Consider the following 17,038-nt stretch of genomic DNA (forward strand, 5'->3'; position numbering starts at 1 on the left):
TGCATATCTTGGCTCACTGACAGTTGTTCAACAACAGTACATTTTGATCTGGCTTGGCAAACATTGGTCTTGACATGATGACTATGACGTTGACTAACTATTATTGACTATTATACATTGCTGCCAGTACTACTTGATACACATGATGAACATCAGATTTAGACAGAATTTCATTTACACAATTAACACTATTCAATTACACAGTAGTATTTAATGTGAATGAAAGGTGAGTGAGTGTGTTCTGTGTGTTTTCCTTTCCTAATCCTACCCACCTATCTCGTAAATATTATTTTATTTGTTTGTAGTGGCTTGCACTGACACCCATGAATATTATAGGTTTACTGGTATTTGTGTATTGTAATAGTTAATAGGACAATTATCTGACATCATTTGTGTGTTTGTTATGATTTGTATGTTACTGTAAAAGCATTTGTATGTGCATTCAAACTATTGTTCATGCCTGAACTGTCTGATTAGTGAAGATAAATATTCTGAACTGTTACCTGCACTTTTCAACATGATGTGTGACGTTTGGTCGTGTTTAATTTCTGCTGATGAACTGTGTGATCAGTGATTGTAAAAAAAAAAAAAAAAAAAAAAAAAATCATGGACTGTTACCTGTACCTTTTCTACATGATTGGTGCCACTAGGACATGTTTAATTTGTGCTCATAAACTCTGATGAACAGTGTGATCAGTGCTAGTGAGTTTGATGGAACTGCTTCTGTTGAGAGATGTGACTTTTTGCTGTCTGCACCTACTCAATATTGCTGGGTGCAACTGATGAACTGCTTCTACTGAAAAGATGTCCCCTGTTGCTGTTTGCACCTGCTCAACATTGCTGGGTGCAACTGATTGACTGCTTCTACTGAAACGAAGTCATTTGTTGCTGTCTGCACCTGCTCAACATTACTGGGTGCACAGATGAAGCTACTTCTATGGAAATGATGTCACTTGTTGGTGTCTGCACCTACTCAACATTGCTGGGTGCAACTGATGGACTGCTTCTACTGAAATGGTGTCACTTGTTGGTGTCTGCACCTGCTCTCAACATTGCTGGGTGCAACTGATTGACTGCTTCTACTGAAATGATGTCACTTGTTGCTGTCTGCACCAGCTCAACATTGCTGGGTGCAACTGATGGACTGCTTCTACTGAAATGATGTCACTTGTTGGTGTCTGCACCTGCTTAACATTGCTGGGTGCCACTGATGAACTGCTTCTACTGAATTAATGTGACTTGTTGCTGGGTGTACCTGCTAAACTTTACTGGGTGCAACTGATGGACTGCTTCTACTGAAATGATGTCACTTGTTGGTGTCTGCACCTGCTTAACATTGCTGGGTGCCACTGATGAACTGCTTCTACTGAATCAATGTGACTTGTTGCTGGGTGTACCTGCTAAACTTTACTGGGTGCAACTGATGGACTGCTTCTACTGAAAAGATGTCACCTGTTAGTATCTTTTTTTTGTATAAACTAATCATTGAAGGCATTTTATGTGAACATTTGTATAAACTGATTTTTTGTATATTGTGTAAACTATTATGTAAAGCCACATGCATGAAAGGAAGTTGTATTGCTTACTGTATTTCATATATTAGGTTACTGTAAGGTCAGTGCAAAGCCAAAATTTTTAACTAATTATGTGATATTTAGGTATTAATATTATCTTTTATTTTTGTCTGTATTTTTGTGGACGAATTTGGTGGTATTTTCACCACCAATGCTGGCAAAAATACCATCAAATTCTGGCCTGTGGAGGAGGGGCATATGAAAGGTGGCTACACTGTGCCACTGCGCCAGAGATTGCGCCAAAGAGTACTATTAAGCCGCCTCCACAGTGCTTGTTGAGAGCTCGTTGTAGTCAGTCGTACCGAGATGTGCTAGTGGGCACTGGTTGTCGTGAAGTCGGAGTGAGATGTGGTAGTAAAGAGTGTTGTTCCATGTTTTATGCAGTTATTTGATGGGAGAGATAGCAGATGTTATTGTAATGAGTGCATTTCGTCAATATATATGAAGGTAAAAACTACAATGTTCTTTTATTAATTGTGTGTCTGAAATAATGCGTCACTACAGGTTCAGTCAACAAAGCATCTGGCTTGTGTTCTTGTATTAGAGTGAATTCTGGTTTTCTTGCGTAATTATAGTTTTTCTAAATTTCTTTTGTCACGTCAGTATAGTTGTTATTTAAAAATTCTTGCCTTGTTGGAGAAGAACCGTGCCAGATGTGGACGTTGAGTCACACTCCCACATACAGAACAGTTACTCTTGTGCTTATTGGTTTTGTAGGTTTTATAGTTGCTGGGGACTTAATTAATTAACTGTGTTTACGAAAATTTTCTTACATTGTTTGTTGCAGTGAGATAGCGTAAATATACTAGTCAGGGCCAGCCGATTACGAGACATTGCGTAATCGGACATACAGCTATTAAAATCAAAATCATTTTCAATCATAAATTTAATTAAGCCCTCATGCAACAGGAGAAAGATTAATTGCGTTCTGTAATAAATTTCAGCTAGTAATAGCTAATACTCTGTTCAAGAATCACAAGAGGAAGGGGTGTACCTGAAAAAGGCTGGATGATAGGAGAAGGTTTCCGTTGGATTACATCATGGTCAGACAGAGATTCCAAAATCAGATACTAGTTTGTAAGGCGTATCCAGGAGCACATATAAACTCAGATCACAATATAGTAGTGATGAAGAGTCGGCTGAAGTTTAATGCATTAGTCAGGAAGTATCAGTATGTAAAGAAGTGGGATACGGAAGTACTAAGTAATGACGAGATACGCTTGAAGTTCTCTAAGGCAGTAGATACAGCAATAAGAATAGCTCAGTGGGCAGTACAGTTGAAGAGGAATGGGCATCTCTAAAAAGGGCCATCACAGAAGTTGGAAAGGAAAACATAGGTACAAAGAAGGTAACTGCGAAGAAACCATGGGTAACAGAAGAAATATTTCAGTTTATAGACGAAAGAAGGATGTACAAATATGTTCAGGGAAATTCAGGGAAACAGAAATACAAATCTGATGAATGAAATAAATAGGAAGTGCACGGAAGCTAAGAGGAAATGTCTGCATGAAAAACGCGATGAAATCGAAAAAGAAATGATTGTCGGGAGGTCTGACTTCAAGCGTATCTCGTCATTACTTAGTACTTCCGCTTTAGGAAAGGTAAAGGCACCAGAGAGGCAATTCTGACGTTGCGTTTAGCAATGGAAGCAAGACTAAAGAAAAATCAAGATGCATTCATAGGATTTGTCGACCTGGAAAATGAGTTCGACAATGTAAAATGGTGCAAGATATTCGAAATTCTGAAAAAATTAACGGTAAGCTATAGGGAGAGACGGGTCATATGCAAAATGTTCAACAGCCAAGAGGGAATAATAAGAGTGGACGACCAAGAACGAAGTTATCGTATTAAAAAGGGTGTAAGACAAGGATGTAGCCTTTCGTCCCTACTGTTCACTCTGTACATTGAGGAAGCAATGATGGAAATAAAAGAAAGGTTCAGGAGTGAAATTAAAATTCAGAGTGAAAGGATATCAATGATACGGTTCGCTGATGACATTGCTATCCTGAATGAAAGTGAAGAAGAATAACAGTATTGTATGGTAGTGAAATATGGACTGTGGGGAAACCGGAACAGAAGATAATCTAAGCATTTGAGATGTGGTGGAACAGACGAATGTTGAAACTGAGCGTCAGTCGGTGATGTTATAGCAAGATGGCAATGGGTGCGGGGGCTGGTCACCTACCTACGTGCAAGAACTATTCTAAATGAAAACACAGGTAATGAGGTGAAGCTGGAGTGGAGTACATGTTTGTTTGTACTGCACTTTGAAGGAAAAAGTTTGTCAGCTGGAGAAGTATCGGTGTATTAAATGAATTCTTCTAAGTAAATACGTCAACGTATTGTTCAATGGAGCCGGCGTAAGCTGACATTCTCTTTGAAACTAAAGCTTCCGTCAAACTTCCTAAGGGTTTCAGATTGTAAGTTTGTAAATTTGTGGTAAGATCTTATGGGACCAAACTGCTTAGGTCATCGGTCCATAAGCTTACACACTACTTAATTTAACTTCAACTAACTTACGCTACGGACAACACACACGCCAACGCTCGAGGGAGGACTCAAACCTCCGACTGGGGCAACCGCGTTGACCGTGACAAGACAACTGAGACAGCGCGGCTACCCCGTGTAGCTGGTTTCAGGTTCCTTTATTATGAACCCAAGAATAAAATGAAATAACGTAAATTCCATTTTGGTGACATTTTGTGGCAATAGGCATCCGGTAACATCCTTAAGAAGTATTGCGTAGACGCGTAGAAATATCCACGTGGTATTCGTCCTAATAATGTAACGGACGCTGATGTGTTAAACTTCTAAAATCTGGCCTTTTTAATTCGGAAACGTTCTCCATTATGTTTGGATCCGACAGCCGTGACGTTGTCAAAACAGTGTTTACAGTAATTAAAAACAGTATAATAACAAATTGTCATATCTAAATGGGAACATGCAATTAATTTTAAAAGTAGGCAATACGTTTGGGGCCGACTCGATCCGATGCTCTGTCTCATTTAAAGTACACTACAGGACAGCATTGTAATGGAGTCTGTAATAAACAGGGTTTATAAATAAGTTTTACCTACTGGTAATTTGTAGGTACAGTCCGAAATCAAAAACTTTGATTCGTCGCAAACTTCGTCGTAACTGTAAATTTCATGTACAAGATGAGACCTCTTCCTCCGTGCTGCTGATGATTTTGCACGAACACTGGCCAAATCGGTAACTCAAATTAAAAAGGAAACAAACGGATAAAGAATGACCGAATAGCGAATGCGAAAAACGTTTCTGACTCCACACATTGAGGTCAACCTCTAACTAGCCACTGGCACCTGACATAGGACGCCCTGACACTAAGGAGTGTGGGTTGAGAAAGGCAGAACTAATCGGCACGGCAAGCAGACAAGGACACGCCCGAAATTTTCCGAGTTCGACCTGATGGAACACAGTGGTCTGTGTCCTACACGGTTGTCCGTGTGCTGGCGAAGACGCCCATTGCTACTAATATTGTCCTTCGTCCGACCGCGCATTGCATCTCTTTATCACTAGGGGCCAATAGGATGAAATTATGTGCACTAAAAAACTGGAGAATGCAAAAGCATACATGTTTTTCAAAACCTAAATATATGTATTTAAAAACAAAAAAAGACTTATTAAATATTCATAAAATTCATTCATTATAAATCAAAATTTGTAATACATTAATCAACACATAATTCATTATTATGTATCTGCGTATCTAATTTACACTACAATTGCAAAACCTTACTTAGTATGTGTACAAATTTTCTGGGAGTAAATACTTCGTATTATAAAAAAAAAAAAAAAAAATTCAAAACCCGGCCGAACCAAGTGGAGTTTGTGGTAGACAAAACAGACTCGCGGCAGGCTTTTGAGGGGTTCTCCCGTTTCCCTTTGCTTTATTCCAAAAACATGGCTCTGAACACTATGGGACTTAACATCTGATGTCATCAGTCCCCTAGAACTTAGAACTAATTAAACCTGACCAACCTAAGGATATCACACTCATTCATGCCCGAGGCACGATTCGAACCTGCGACCGTAGCGGCCGCGCGGTTCAGGACTGAAGCGCCTAGAACCGCTCGGCCACACCGGCCGGAGCTTTATTCCACCAATTCCTTATCGTCATACCATCACTCGTTCATCCCTCCGTCTCTGTTAGCCTTATCAGCAAAAGAGTAGGACGTTCAACTAAAAAATAAGTAAGCAAAAATATTTTTTACCGATGAAAAACTCTCTCAACATCACAGGGTGTTACAGGCCAATACTTAACCATTGCACAACTTTATAGCCAGATATGTGCTTGCTAAGTTTTCCTTGTAGAGTTTTACATCATCGCGAAGAAATATTGGTTTGTGATTTCAAACCTCTACTTTTTTAAGTTCTGTGTGACATAAACCTTCCTACGATACATGGTGGTGGGTCATTATCAGTTCTCTTAGCGAGTACAACTCTAATGCATTATACAGCGGGAGTCCTCATGTTTCTATGACATACATAGTAGACGACAATTTACCAAAATTACACTTAAAATAGTTTTCCCTCTAGAACAGGAGCGGGCACGCGAGTTTGAGCCCGCTTGGACAGCCTGCTTCTTGCTTCCTGCTATCGACCCGTCGGGCATAGCCGCGCAGCACAGGAAAAAAAAAAAAAAAAAAATGGTCCAAATGGCTCTGAGCACTATCCGACTTAATTTCTAAGGTCATCAGTCGCCTAGAACTTAGAAATAATTAAACCTAACTAACCTAAGGACATCACACACATCCATGCCCGAGGCAGGTTTCGAACCTGCGACCGTAGCGGTCGCTCGGTTCCAGACTGCAGCGGCTAGAACCGCGCAGCACAGGACACAGGCACATGCTCCACATTTTTCCCTTAAAATTTTACAATTTAAAGAGAATAATTACAAAACTGAGTGATATGGTCCAAATTAAATTGCAATGTTAGTTCTTGAGGAAATAGAAAAGAGTTCAAAAAATCTTCGATGTTTGTTCCGTCTCGAATATGACTTGTATGGCGGGTTTATTTTGTAAATCAATTTCATCAACTAGCATCTTTTATTTAAATAACATTTTTCAAACGTATTTACCGTTCCCAAGATACAGTGATCCAAAAATTTGTATTTTTAAAACAATACACTAGGTCGATTCTCTAGAAAAACGGCTCGATAAATTTTATTTGGAAAATTTTGCAAATCTACTTTACGAATTGTTCTTAACATCGTTGCAAACAATTTCAAGTTCATTAAAATACTAGTTGTCTAAATATGAAAAAACATTAGAAAGATTTTGCCACTAGTCACTCCCAGAATAACGTAAGTTCGAGAAGATGTGTGTATTGTTCGTGCACTCATGTTTTTTTTTTTAACTATATTCATCAGAAAATTTCCTCTGATAATGCTTCTCTAGAAATTTCTTTAAATTTGTGTTATTTTGTTTTCTCAACTGCGTTCGATTCAAATTGAGCTCTTACCAAAACGGATTAATTTGTTACAAGTCCTGAATAACTTTCCAACAGGTTTTGATGAGTTATGAACCCCCGATTGATAGTTATGGATACAGTACCGTTCTGCCTGTACCGCAGGACGGTTCTTGCCGTCAATAACGTTATTCCTTTTGTAGGACCACACTGCATTTCGCTATGTACCGAAATTCATTTCGTTACTGCAATAACGTTACACGGCATAACGTTTCAACCCATAATAACGTTATTCCAGTATCGTTATTTCTTTTCTGTTACCCAATATTGTTACGTTACGTATCGTAGTTCATTTCGTTACTGCGACAACGGTAACCATATAACGTTTTAATCCATAATAACGTTTTCCGGCACCGCAGGACAACAACGGCACTAGTACAAGTGGAACGTGTAACAGTTTAATTGACAACGGGCCCGTATAACGTTACTGATGTGTTACGTAAGTTACGGATCTTCGTCTGAAGCGCTACAGATTCTCACAACGTAATTATTGTTGCAGCTTCATTTGATGAGGCAGCAGAGATATGTGCGACTACAGCAGAGCGGGTATAACATTTCTGAAGTATTTGGACCGGTCGATAAATCCCGTCTTCCCTGTATCTGTGACGTGAAATTTCAACGAGATAACACAAGAACGCATGTTCTTCGTGCTGACCTCCCCAACGCAGTGTGTGCCGGACTGTTGCCTTGGCCACCGAATTCTGCAGATCTCCTAACCACTGAAAGCATACACTGAGGAGCCAAATGTACGCCCAGTTGTTGTACGGCTTCTTGGGCCATCTTATTTAGAAGTGATCCTATTTGGCACGGATTCGACAAATCCTTGCTAGGTTTCCGCAGGCATTTGCCATCAGACTTTTGTGCACAGGTCAAGTAATTTCCGTACATTTTGGGGCGGTGGATTTAAGGTATGAGGCTGGCCCCAAATAGCGTCTAGATGTGATCCACTGGTTTCTGCTCTGGAGACAATGGAAGTCAATAGATCAGCATGAGATCACTATCAGCGTGCCTGTCATGCACCTCAAACCACTGAACCACTGTAGCATGACTTTTACCTTGGGATACGAAATTTATTCTGCTGGAATATGCCATTCCTGTAGGGGGGGGGGGGGGGGGGCAGACATAAAGTACGAAGAAATGTAGGTGGTCTGCGATAATGTTGACGTAATCCACTACTACCAGAAGTCCTATGGAATGTCCAATGAGTATCCCCGAAAGCATAATACTGGCTTAATAATGGCTGAAATTTTTACGATATATTCCTAAGATATCCTAATAACCTTGAAAATTTTCTTGATATCTGTATCCACGTAAAGTCCGATGTGAGGAGAAGATGTTGTTTATAAAGTGACATAGAACAAAGAAATATGCTGCAAAGTGTCCGTTATCATCACAAGGGGTCTGAGTACCGTATGTTGTTGAAATAAAGTACATGCAAAACTTTTATGCGTGAAAATTCAGCCTGAGGTGTAAAATTGGTTTTGGCGTATTTCAGTTTCACATAAGTAAACTGTCAATATTTTACTGACGCAAACGAGTGATATGCTCTATTGCAGCAGTGAAAAGAAGGGAAACCAGCGGGAAAATGCACCTATCGGAGCACAAAAAAAGCGAATATGCTATTATTTAAAAGACTGTGACAGGAAAGTGGAGTACTAGCTGTCACATTCTACCTTCCTCAGCACCTTTAAAAATTTTCCACAAGATTTTTGCATGCGAAGATAATGCGATTTTTATGCTGAGATAGGAGGAGACAATGGCAGTGGAAAAGAGATGGAAATGTAATAAACACTGGAAGATAATAGGCAGCGGTTGCGATGTAGAAATAGTGAAGGAGACAATGACAGTGTGACAGAAAAAAGGGACTCAGAGGCAGTGGACTATAGTTGACAGTGACAGAGCAGTGCTTGGAAAAGAGTGAAGGAGGTAGTGCCAGTGGGACAGGAACAAAGGGAAGGAGAAAGCAGAAGTGGGTGAGAAGATGTGATAATAAGAGACAGAGTCTATGGTAGTGACAACAAGGAAGAAAGATAGCGAGAAGATACAGCATCAGTGGGAATGAATGAATGAGATAGGTAGTAATGGAAAGAACAATGGTGATCGTGGCTGTGAGACAGGAGACAGTGATAGGTAGAGAGACACAAAGAGAGAATGAGAATGAACAGGGCTGAATGAGTAAGTGTTTACGGGCATTTGGGAATACATGGGTATGAGCGACTTAAAAGCGATGGAGAAGTGCTTTAAAATGGTTCAAATGGCTCTAAGCACTATGGGACTTAACATCGGAGGTCATCAGTCCCATAGACTTAGAAATGCTTAAACCTAACTAAACTAAGGACATCACACAAATCCATGCCCGAGGCAGGATTCGAACCTGGAGAAGTGGGTGTGACCGAGTTAAGGTAGGGGAGAGTGTAGGAGTGAGAGGTGAACTGCATGTTAAAAAGAGCGCGAATGTGCTCGTTTGTCAAAATTTAAAGTTGACGAGGAAGGTAGAATAAGGCAGATGGTACCCCAGTTTACAGTCAGAGTCTTTGAAACCGGAGCATATTCCTCATTGTTCGTGCTCCGATAGGAGCATTTTTCCCGATGGTCCCGTGCACGGAGGTGACGGAGGTCATGGGATGTCTCCCAAAATCGTGTCGGATCTCCTTTTGCCCGGCTTAGTGCAGTAACACGACGTGGCACGGTTCCAAAAGTCATTGGAAGTCACCGCAGAAATGTTGAGCCATGTTGCCTCAATAGCAGTCCATAACTTCGAAAGTGTTGCGAATGCAGGATGTTGTACACTGACCTCCTGATTATGTGCCATGAATCATCGATGGGATTCATGTCGAGCGATATGAGAGGCTAAATCGTTCGCTTGAACTGTCCAGAATGTTATTAAAACCAATCACGACCAACTGAGGCCCGATAACATGCCAAATTGTCATTCATAGAAATTCCGTCATTGTTTAGGAACATGAAGTCTATGAATGGCTGCAAATGGTGTCCAAGTAGCCTGACAGAACCATTTCCTGTCAATTATTGGTTCAGTTGGATGAGAGGACCCAGTACATTCCGTCTAAACATAGCCCACGTCATCATGGAGTCAACACCAGCTTTCACTGTGCCTTGGTGACCACTTGGATGTACGGCTTCGTTGGGTCTGTGCTACGCTCGAATCCTACCATCAGCTCTTATCACTTGAAATCGGGACTCGTCTAAACAGGCCACGGTTTATTAGTCGTCTAGTGTCCAAGCAGTATGGTGACAATCCCAGAAGAGGCGCTGCAGGCGATGTCGTGCTGTTAGCAAAGGCAGTCACACCGGTCATCTGGTGCCTTTTCACCGCACTGACGTCATACGTCCCACGTTGATTTCTGCGGTTATTTCACGCAGTGTTGCTTGCCTGTTAGCGCTGATAGCTCCACGCAAACGCTGCTGCTCTCGGTCGTTAAGTGAAGGCTCTTGGCCACTGCGTTGGCTGAAGCAGGAGGTGATCCCTGAAATTATCGGCACAGTCTTGACCCTATGGGTTTCGGAATATTGAATTCCCTAACGATTTCTGATATGCAATGTTCTAATGTCCAACTACCCCTCCGCGTTCAAAGTCTGTTAAATCCCGTCGTGCGGCCATAATCATGTCGGAAGCCTTTTCATATGAATCATCAGAGAACAAATAACAGCTCCACAAATGCACTACACTTTTATACCTTGTGAACGCTATACTGTATTTGTCCACATCGCTATCCCATTACATTTGACATCCCAGTGTATACGCACAATAAGCAAAATTTCGTTATTTGCTATATTTCGCGGCGTTACAATTTTAATGGACAACAGTGTGTAATTGTACAATGATGGATGGATGAATAAACATCTACATCTACATACATACTCCGCAATCCACCATACGATGCGTGGCGGAAGGTACCTCGTACCACAACTAGCATCATCTCTCCCTGTTCCACTCCCAAACAGAACAAGGGGAAAATGACTGCCTATATGCCTCTGTACGAGCCCTAATCTCTCTTATCTTATCTTTGTGGTCTTTCCCTGAAATATAAGTTGGCGACAGTAAAATTGTACTGCAGTCAGCCTCAAATGCTGGTTCTCTAAATTTCCTCAGTAGCGATTCACGAAAATAACGCCTCCTTTCCTCTAGAGACTCCCACTCGAGTTCCTGAAGCATTTCCGTAACACTCGCGTGATGATCAAACCTACCAGTAACAAATCTAGCAGCCCACCTCTGAATTGCTTCTATGTCCTCCCTCAATCCGACCTGATAGGGATCCCAAACGCTCGAGCAGTACTCAAGGATAGGTCGTATTAGTGTTTTATAAGCGATCTCCTTTTCATATGAACCACATCTTCCCAAAATTCTACCAATGAACCGAAGACGACTATCCACCTTCCCCACAACTGCCATTACATGCTTGTCCCACTTCATATCACTCTGCAATGTTACGCCCAAATATTTAGTCGACGTGACTGTGTCAAGCGCTACACTACTAATGGAGTGTTCAAACATTACGGGATTCTTTTTCCCATTCATCTGCATTAATTTACATTTATCTATATTTAGAGTGAGCTGCCATTCTTTACACCAATCACAAATCCTGTCCAAGTCATCTTGTATCCTCCTACAGTCACTCAACGACGACACCGTCCCGTACACCACAGCATCATCAGCAAACAGCCGCAAATTGCTATTCACCCAATTCAAAAGGTCATTTATGTAGATAGAAAACAACAGCGGACCTACCACACTTCCCTGGGGCACTCCAGATGATACCCTGACCTCCGATGAACACTCACCATAGAGGACAACGTACTGGGTTCTATTACTTAAGAAGTCTCAGAGCCACTCACATACTAGGGAACCAATCCCATATGCTCGTACCTTAGGAGTCTGCAGTGGGGCACCGAGTCAAACGCTTTCCGGAAGTCTAGGAATATGGTATCCGTCTGATACCCTTCATCCATTGTTCGCAAGATATCATGCGAAAAAAGGGCGAGTTGCGTTTCGCAGGAGCGATGCTTTCTAAAGCCGTGCTGATGCATGGACAGCAGCTTCTCTGTCTCAAGGAAATTCATTATATTCGAACTGAGAATATGTTCGTGAATCCTGCAACGAACCGATGTTAAGGATATTAGTCTGTAGTTTTGAGGATCCGTCCCTCTACCGTTCTTATATACAGGCGTCACCTGCGCTATTTTCCAGTCGCTCCGGACTTTACGTTGGGCAAGAGATTCAGCTATCTGCATTCGCTGTGTGATATCATGAGGCAGTTGTTGACTGTGTGCGTGTGGCCCGCAGCACCGCGACGGGCCGGATGGCATGGCGAGCGCGCCGCAGCAGCCGCGCCGGCCTCCGGACGAGGGCGAAGACGAGGAGGAGCGCCAGGCGCCCCCGCGTGGCGGCGCTGGCGTCGCCGGCGGCTGTGGCAGCTGCGAGTGCTGCGAGGCGGGCTCAGACGGCCGCGGCCGCTGCTGCGAGCAGCATGCGCTGCTGCCACACGCCGACGCCGACGCCGACATGGGCAACGGCGCCTCCGGACGCGCTGCCGCCGCAGGGGCCGCCAAGCTCAGCGCCGGCGCCGGCGACCACCTGCGCCGCCTGCACCTGCACCACCAGTCGCCACCGCCGCCGCCGCCGGCCGTCGTCTTCCCGGACGACTACGAGTACCTGCGCGGGCTGGTACCACAGCTGAAGCGCGAGATCAAGGAGCTGGAGGGCAAGACCGACTCACTGGGCGCCGAGGTGGTCGACCTGCGCCGACAGCTCGCCACCAAGGAGCAGCAGGTGCTGCGCCTCCAGCGCGAAGTCCACAAGCTCAAGGTAGACGCGCAACTGCCCTCGCTATTATTGCTTCATTCTGGCTTACCATAAATCTTCCTTTACTGACTGGCTTGTTTTGAAGATCGCGATAGTCCCTCTATGTTACGACAGTGATCTTTGGCGTTACCCGCGATCTAGGTTAGACTGAAAGGTGACAGTCGTGAGTTGGTGAATTCAGTGAATGTGTGATGACAGTATTATATACATGCACTAACACTGATTCCTGCTATCTGGCTCTGAGCGTCTTCTTTCTAATCTCCTTCAACCTTTTCGCTTCCCTTCCAGGGGAAAGAATCATACTGTTCTGAAAGATACGATTTTATGAAAATATCCTTTTACGTTCAGTACATAAAACTGCGCCTCTTCTAGGTAAGTACTGGCCACTTTTTCTCCGTACTTTATGTACAATATCATTCACATACTGCAGTTACATTTATTTTGTTGCTTTACGATCTTTACTCCGAAGACTCATTTGATGCAGCTCTTCATGCTATTCTATCGTCTGCAGGCCTCTTCATCTGCAGGCCTTCTGTATCTGTTTACTGTATTCATTCTTGGTCACACCCTGATATTTTATCGCCCCCACCCCTCCCCACAGGCACCCAAACTCCTCTCTAATGCTAAATTCTAATACCAAATTCTCCCCAATTCTATTCATTACAACCTCGCTGGTTACGTGATGTACTCACATCAGCATTCTTCTGTGCTAGCATATTTAAAAAGTTCTAATTCTCTTCGTGTCTAAATTGTTTATCGTCCATATTTCACTTCCATACGTGTCTACACACTCTAACACTTAAATCTATATTCGATGTTGAAAAATTTCTCTTCTTCTCTTTACATTGCATTATACATTTACATCTCGCATCAGAACGCCTTCTATCCCATTAAGATCCGATATTTTCAGGTTTTTAATGTATTTGGACTTGTTGCATACGAGAACATCCTCTATATTACCGCGGGGTTATAGGTACTTTCATAGGTAAAATACGCTTGACTGTGTGACATTTGAGTCTCAACATTGCTTGATAGCTTCATTGGTCAAAGCTCGCCGGCTGATTCGTATTCCTCAATACTTCCCTTTTATAATTGCCACCATTGAGTGTAGGAATCCGGGGTGGGCTAGTTGATTTACTCCTTTACTCCAGGAACAAAGTCAGTTTCATACGTCTGTCATACGCGTTTTTTTTATTTTTATTTTTTAGTTCATGTGCAACCGGTACCAACCCTCTACAGTCTCGTTTACGTGCCTGAAAAATTGAATGCTGTAAGTACTGCTAGTGATCATACATAACAGTAAGAAGCCAGTCTCGAATTCACCGTCCAGAAGGAAGCCAAATGACAAACCCATAACACTTGAAAGCTATTAGTGCTTCTACTGTTGCTGCTACGGGTGGGAGTAATCTTGTGGTACGTTTGCCAAACAGAGTCCCACACTCTGAATGATTCCCATTGTCGACCACCTGGTCTGGACCAAATCTTGGGGTAGTAACGGCATTCAGTTTTCGTGGCATGCTATACACGCTGTTTAGGTTACATATTCTTTAAGTCAATTATACACGGATTAAATATCAAAATAATTTGCATGACACAGCTGTATGGAGAAGTTAATACTGTTACTGGAATTAATACCTTTCGCAAATATTAGCGAGTCTGATGTTTCACCCATTCATGAAAATACACTCCTGGAAATGGAAAAAAGAACACATTGACACCGGTGTGTCAGACCCACCATACTTGCTCCGGACACTGCGAGAGGGCTGTACAAGCAATGATCACACGCACGGCACAGCGGACACACCAGGAACCGCGGTGTTGGCCGTCGAATGGCGCTAGCTGCGCAGCATTTGTGCACCGCCGCCGTCAGTGTCAGCCAGTTTGCCGTGGCATACGGAGCTCCATCGCAGTCTTTAACACTGGTAACATGCCGCGACAGCGTGGACGTGAACCGTATGTGCAGTTGACGGACTTTGAGCGAGGGCGTATAGTGGGCATGCGGGAGGCCGGGTGGACGTACCGCCGAATTGCTCAACACGTGGGGCGTGAGGTCTCCACAGTACATCGATGTTGTCGCCAGTGGTCGGCGGAAGGTGCACGTGCCCTTCGACCTGGGACCGGACCGCAGCGACACACGGATGCACGCCAAGACCGTAGGATCCTACGCAGTGCCATAGGGGACCGCACCGCCACTTCCCAGCAAATTAGGGACACTGTTGCTCCTGGGGTATCGGCGAGGACCATTCGCAACCGTCTCCATGAAGCTGGGTTACGGTCCCGCACACCGTTAGGCCGTCTTCCGCTCACGCCCCAACATTGTGCAGCCCGCCTCCAGTGGTGTCGCGACAGGCGTGAATGGAGGGACGAATGGAGACGTGTCGTCTTCAGCGATGAGTGTCGCTTCTGCCTTGGTGCCAATGATGGTCGTATGCGTGTTTGGCGCCGTGCAGGTGAGCGCCACAATCAGGACTGCATACGACCGAGGCACACAGGGCCAACACCCGGCATCATGGTGTGGGGAGCGATCTCCTACACTGGCCGTACACCACTGGTGATCATCGAGGGGACACTGAATAGTGCACGGTACATCCAAACCGTCATCGAACCCATCGTTCTACCATTCCTAGACCGGCAAGGGAACTTGCTGTTCCAACAGGACAATGCACGTCCGCATGTATCCCGTGCCACCCAACGTGCTCTAGAAGGTGTAAGTCAACTACCCTGGCCAGCAAGATCTCCGGATCTGTCCCCCATTGAGCATGTTTGGGACTGGATGAAGCGTCGTCTCACGCGGTCTGCACGTCCAGCACGAACGCTGGTCCAACTGAGGCGCCAGGTGGAAATGGCATGGCAAGCCGTTCCACAGGACTACATCCAGCATCTCTACGATCGTCTCCATGGGAGAATAGCAGCCTGCATTGCTGCGGAAGGTGGATATACACTGTACTAGTGCCAACATTGTGCATGCTCTGTTGCCTGTGTCTATGTGCCTGTGGTTCTGTCAGTGTGATCATGTGATGTATCTGACCCCAGGAATGTGTCAATAAAGTTTCCCCTTCTTGGGACAATGAATTCACGGTGTTCTTATTTCAATTTCCAGGAGTGTATGTCAATCTCTATGCTGTCATTATCAGAAGACTGAAATGGTCTGGATGAAAGTACATTGCAGCGTGGATGTAAATGAAGTTTTTGGCGCGAAGAAGGCAGCCTAATAAAATTAGAGCCATGTGTAACAGCAAGTTGCGTCATAGAGAATGATACAATGTGGATATAATCCCAAACTAAAGTGACGTGTTTCACAATAACTTTCCTGTACAAGTGCTTCGTCTCTGTTTGAATCGCGGAAGGTTTATATACCACATACATCGGCTGTAATGGATAGTTATGGCCGTGATATGTGGGTATTTAGGAGGCACCAGCAGTGTCATCATTATTGCTGCCAACTGCCGAAATACGAAGCAACTATATACGAAGGCTTCCGCGGCTATTGTCACATTCAATAAACTTTTTCTGGGTTTTGTGACCGCATACACAATATATATATATAAAACTACCGACGTTTCGGTCCCTGTTGCAAGCGACTTCTTCAGAGTGGTGATTTTTCTTTTTTAAATCTGCAGGCATGGCTGTTATCTAATTCTGATGGCTGTTAAGCATAAAGAGAAGGGATGTTAGAAGTCTTTATTGGTGTTTTTATTATTTCTTTTCATTGGTGGAAACCCGACATTTTGATTGGGGTTTGCATTACTGCTTGTGATTGGTGGGAATTGGCGAATGGGAAACTAGGCGGCAGCTGTGACGTGGCGTTGTGTTTCTGCTTTCTAGCGCCGGCGGAGGTCCGCCAGTACTGTATGTACCTGCGGCCGCTGCGGTCTCTCGCGCACCTGTATGTGTTCCTTCACGTGAGTTATCGTCCCGTAGAGCTGTTATTCCTGACAGAAAAGACGTAGGAAGTCGGTACCCGTCTTCTCTGTTCATATTGGCCGGAAGGCGCAAGCACTGCTAAAGCAAACTAGAAAGAATTTCGACACGGCCAGAAGACTCATCCCAGAAGTTCCACAGGCACCAAGAATATATGGTGTTCCGAAGGTCTATAAAGAGCCCATTCCTTTACGATCTACTGTGAGTACAATTAATTCACCAACGTACAGTC

The 17,038-nt window shown here is 43.6% G+C and overlaps 1 protein-coding gene across 1 annotated transcript in view; it reads left to right on the forward strand.

The window, feature by feature from the left end:
- The first annotated feature begins 12,625 nt into the window (after nucleotides 1-12,625).
- LOC124798975 (cGMP-dependent protein kinase, isozyme 1) overlaps nucleotides 12,626-17,038 on the forward strand; it is a 586,392-nt gene continuing 581,979 nt past the window's right edge. Inside the window, exon 1 of the mRNA XM_047262520.1 lies at nucleotides 12,626-12,888. The gene's annotated coding sequence lies outside the window, so the exon portion shown is untranslated. The remainder of the gene's footprint in view (nucleotides 12,889-17,038) is intronic.

This window comes from Schistocerca piceifrons, chromosome 1 (genome assembly GCF_021461385.2).
Source record: "Schistocerca piceifrons isolate TAMUIC-IGC-003096 chromosome 1, iqSchPice1.1, whole genome shotgun sequence".
Taxonomy (NCBI): domain Eukaryota; kingdom Metazoa; phylum Arthropoda; class Insecta; order Orthoptera; family Acrididae; genus Schistocerca; species Schistocerca piceifrons.